General features: G+C 31.6%; 1 pseudogene; it reads left to right on the top strand.

The window, feature by feature from the left end:
• The first annotated feature begins 372 nt into the window (after positions 1 to 372).
• LOC132162794 (fatty acyl-CoA reductase 3-like) lies at positions 373 to 5193 on the top strand (annotated as a pseudogene).
• Positions 5194 to 5467: the final 274 nt, after the last annotated feature.

Consider the following 5467-nt stretch of genomic DNA (forward strand, 5'->3'; position numbering starts at 1 on the left):
ATATATTATAAACTGCAAGGTTTATGGTTTAAGATTTTCTGTGTAATAATTCATTACTCTCACCATAAACCATATTCAATGCAATTCATAAATCATTTACATGTACATGATAAATAATGAATACAGATAAACATGTAAATATGCTATATGACATATTCTCATTTAAATAAATCAGGGAATAACAACTTTATTCAATATAAACAAAAATGTCTTACAAAATTATTGGAGTTTAGGGCACTATCATTAACATAGAGGGCATAATATTAACTTGACACCTTATTGCAATTATACAGTAATAATAGTGTATTTTTTCTCTAGTTGATTACTTGATTTTGTTCTTTTTGTTTTTATTAATTGCAAGGGCAAGACTATATGGATGGCCAAACACCTATGTCTATACAAAGGCAATGGGGGAGATGCTTTTAGGACACTTTCGAGAGAACCTGCCCCTTGTTATCATACGACCCACCATGGTATCCAGTACTTACAAAGAGCCATTTTCTGGTTGGATTGAAGGCGTGAGGTACTAATTAATATATAGTTTGACACAAAATTATGAAATAAGATCTAATCTTGTTTGGAAACCAAGAAGAGTATATCAATAATAATACTTATTAATAAAGGAAAACTTCACTTAACCCCTTGAATTGTTGCCGCTTTTACAATTATTCTCATAAACTTTAAAAACTCTCAATTTAGTATATTCATCTTTCAATTTTTTTCAATTTCACCAATCCGTTAGAATTTTTCATTAAATTCTATCAAATTTTTCAAAATACCCATATAAAAAAATATATACAAAACTTCAAGCACAAGCTGAGTATTTTTGCAACTCTGTTAAATCCTAACCAACGCCTAAATCCTTGCAATTTTTTTTAGGGATATTTTGAAAATTTTGACACGCCTTCATTAGAATATAATGAAAAATCATAACAGAGTGGTGAAATTGAAAAGGACAAAAAAAATATTTGAAAGCTAGATACACTAAATTGATAGTTTTTGAATTTTAGAAAAGTAGTTGCAAATCTGATGGAAGTTCAGAGGGATTAAGTATAATTTCTCCTAATAATAATAAAAAGAATCAATTTATTCTTTATTTTTTTCTAATTAATTCATGCTTGTTTACTCATTACAGAACCATTGACAGCGTAATTTCTGCCTACGGCAAAGGGAAATTGAAATGCTTTCTTGGCCATCATGAGACAATCTTTGATATAGTGAGTTACAATCATTCTTCACTTTCTATGATTGTACACGCACGTATATTTTGTTCAGTAAGCTTCTAGAATTGAACATGGAAATTCATGCAGATACCAGCAGACATGGTGGTAAATTGTATGATTGTGGCCATGGTGGCTTATGCAAATCAGTCTTCTGAGCTCATCCTCCATGTTGGGTCTTCTTGGAGAAATCCAATAAAATTTTCAAGTTTTAGGAATCTCGTCGTTCGGTACTTTGCTGAAAATCCGTTGGTTAGTAAAAATGGAAAATCAATCAAAGTTGACAAGGTGACAGTGTTAAGCAGTACGGCTAGTTTTCGTGCATACATGGCTATTCGGTATACAATGCCACTCAAGGTTTGTCTAAGTCTAATCCATAACCAAAATTATGTACAAAAATGAAAGCTTTGGGTTTGTTTGGTTCTTGTTTACGGTAACAATTTTCGATCTTATGTTTACAAAAACAAAAGCAATGTAAGAGTATTAGGAAAACAACTTATTTATACAAAACCACCAAAGTGAAATTAATTTGTTTTTAGGCTCTTTCCAGCTAAAACAAAAATTATCGAAAAATATCATAATTTAAAAACTCCTGTTAATAGGGCTAGGCATGGTAGCTTTTATATCAAGGGAAAATACATTTATTTATTTCGTCCAGAAAAATGTGGAAAGACCTTATATTGCAGTCCATTTGACTTTTGAGAAAGTGACTAATTAGAAGATTTTTAAGATCACAAGTGTTCTCCTCTTATTTCTAGGTTTAAGATCATAAGTGTTCTCCTCTTATTTCTAGGTATTTCAAATAGCAAATGCAATGATTTGTCAGTATTATCAGGATTCAATTATTAATCATAAGCGGAAAATAAAGTCAGTGATGCGATTGGCTGAACTTTACAAACCATATGTGTTCTTTATGGGCAGGTATTTCTGACTAATTTTGGTGTTTAAGTAATTTACCAATGGTTCTGTCATTGTATCCAATGTCAATGGCCTTTTCATTTTCATACAGATTTGATGACTCAAACACAGAAAAGCTACAAATGGCGACAAGTGAGAGTGGTGTCGATTCACATTTGTTTGGATTTGATCCAAAGTGCATTGACTGGGAAGACTACCTTATGAATACTCATATTCCTGGCCTCATAAAGTATGCATTGAAAATATAACTTGAAGGATTGTATGTTTTCACTACGAATGATGTATTGTGCTATCTAGGAATTTTCTTTTATTAATAAGGTAGTATCCTTGTATATCTGCTATTCTGTTTAGAAACTTCCTTGAAGTGTATTAATTAATTATTATTGTGTAAAATAAACGAAATTAAACTTCCTTGAAGCGTATTAGTTACGTACTGTTGTGTAGAATAAACAAAATTGATGCAAATAAAGAAAAACTTCCATGTTTTTGACTTTCTAAATGTAATTTGCATTGGAAAGGTTGGCTTTCTTAAGATTAACCAACTGAAATTTGATTTGAAGAACTTAGGCACAGCTGTGAGAGGAGAACATATTCTCGAGAATCACCTAGGCATTACTAGAGGTTGTGGAATTAATCACGTCAACCTAAATGTTCTATGACTTTATATGCAACACTAGTTGAGTTTAGATTTTGTTTTAGAATTACTTGATTTCTGATGAAGTAATTAAATATTAAATATTATTACAAAGAAGCTGTTTACCATCATAAGTATATAGGTTCATTTAGTTATTAGATACAATCAATGCAAAGCAATTTTAAATAATTACCAATCTCCAAAGACTTCAACACTCTAATTCAATGACATTAACAAACTCAAATTTCCACATGCAACTGACTTTATAATTAGTAACCGCAAAATAACATAATTTTGGAGTCCATGACATCAAAAAAATCACCCGTAGCAGATACTCTATTGGTTCCTTAGAAATGCTATAATTCTACCCGATATGTAAGGAATCAAAAGAGTTTTCCTACGGCTTTTTTATGCATTATTTTAATACAAAATATTTCTTTCTCATTTCTCATCTTTTTATCTTCTATTGGGAATCATATTAAAATTTTGTAAATAATTAAGGGTAAGTAAGAACTATTATCGAGGGACCTGACTTCTATGCGGCAGAGCAAATTACCGCATATCTACAGCTTTTGCTTGGATGGACAAGATTCTACCATGGGCTTTTTACCCAAAAAAAACGACATCGTTTGGTAACAGTAAGCAAAACAAAATTTGCCGTCTATTTTTTTCTATCTATAAATTTATAGAATCAAACGGGCTTCCTTTTGCTTCTATAAATTTTGCCATCTATTTTCTTCCGTCTACGCAAACAAACTTCCTTTTGCTTCTATTTTCCTCCGTTCCACAGCAAGTCAAGCCTAAAGTCCTCGAAAGCTTGACGCCGGATCCCGGAACAGGAAGTGATATCTGCATGCATCCTCTTAAACTAATTCTTAGTTTCACTAATAGTATATGGAATCAATAAATGGATTTTATTAATGCTTATACAACATGTTGAAAATCCCTGAAATTACCTTAATTGCATCAAATTCAATGGATTCCATATGTGTTTCTGCAAACCTCTGTTCATGACAAATAGCCTCAACGAGTGTTAAGGATATAAATCCTTTTGATTAATGAGGATCTGATTTGTAATTATTGATGATTTGATTTATTATTAATTATCCTTAATTCAAGGGATTTGTTTTGTATTTGAAATTATGTTAAAGCTCGATAAATAGAGCTATGTAATCAAATCATTCATCAATGAAAGATGTAGGCTATAATGATGGCTTTAGTGTGTGGATGTAGGCTATATGCCGAACCACCTTAATTTTTGTGTCTTTCTCTCTTTTCTTTATTCCATATTATTCCACTTTATATTTATCATCTTATGTGTTTCGATAACGAGTAGATTCTGTGCAAAATAATTATAGGATTCCCATTGGTGCAAACTCAACTCCATTTTTGCTTGTGTACATTCTCCTTGATTATGCATATTCAGAAGGACATCCAAGGCTTGGAAGCATAGTCGGAGCTCATGGCTTTGGGCGCGGAGAATTTGGGTTTCAGAAGTTCTCAAGTGGTAATTAAATCAATCAGATTTGATTACCATAATTATCTATTTCAATTCTCTTATAAATACGAGCATTTGTATTGTAATATCAATCAAGCAATAAGAGTATAATGTAGCATTTTGGGCTTTATATGTGAACATAGGTCATTGGCCGAACCATGTAAAAATCTTTTGTGTTATTTTATTATTTTGGCCTCTTTTTTTTTTTTTTTTTTATTATTAGCTTTACGAATTTCTTCATAATATCAGAATAATAAGCTAACGCTATTGTACGATCCATTAATGGTCCTGTGTCCAAGCAAACTTCCTCAGATATGTAGTACTTTGCACTACCGCATGGAAGCCACGTCTATTATGGAGTTTATTTGGGTAAAGAACAAAAAATAGTTTTATTTCCAAAATTTAAAGAAAACTACTGAAAATGCTCTCGCGGTTAATCTCTTTGTATGCAATTTGGAATCACACTGAGTGATACGTGCTCAAGTATCCTTCTTTTATTTTATTGAATTTGCAGGAGTATATAGGCTAAGTATGAAAAAATTATTAACCAGTAGCATTTATCCTCGATCATCACGTGTATGTAGGTTTCTGCATATAAATGTTATCTTGGTGATTTTTGATGGATTGCATGTGACATTCTAGTAAACACTTTGCATGAACATGTTCTGGCTCCTTACTCCTGCAAAGTTGAAAGCAACTTTTCACACTAGAATATATTGAGTCATCCACGGTAGCTTTACTGAAGCAGTTGACAAAGCCAATATAAATGCAACGAGCATGTTCAATACGCCGAATTTCTACTTTCCTTTTCTCACAAACTTCAAGTTCGGTTTCAATGCAATCATACAATGTGCTCTTAACATTATCCAGATGAGAGGGAGGAAGATGGATGGGAAGAGCACGACCACAGGGAAGGGCAATGAGAATGAGTATTAACTTCACAATCACCATATATTTCCAAACCATGATTTTTCTCTCACTCTAGAAATCCTTTTATTTGAAAATTTAACGAGCAATTTAAAGGGCTTAAACCGTCCTTTCATTGCAATTGAATGGTTAGTTATATTTTAAACAAGAATATTTTAGTTTGTAAATTTTTCTATCCTTAAAAATTTTAAATTAAAGAAAATATGTTTACGAATCATGACTTTTGAAAATATGATAAAATTTTCAATTTACTACGTTGTCTTTTGGATA

The sequence above is a fragment of the Corylus avellana genome, chromosome ca10, assembly GCF_901000735.1.
Source record: "Corylus avellana chromosome ca10, CavTom2PMs-1.0".
NCBI lineage: Eukaryota > Viridiplantae > Streptophyta > Magnoliopsida > Fagales > Betulaceae > Corylus > Corylus avellana.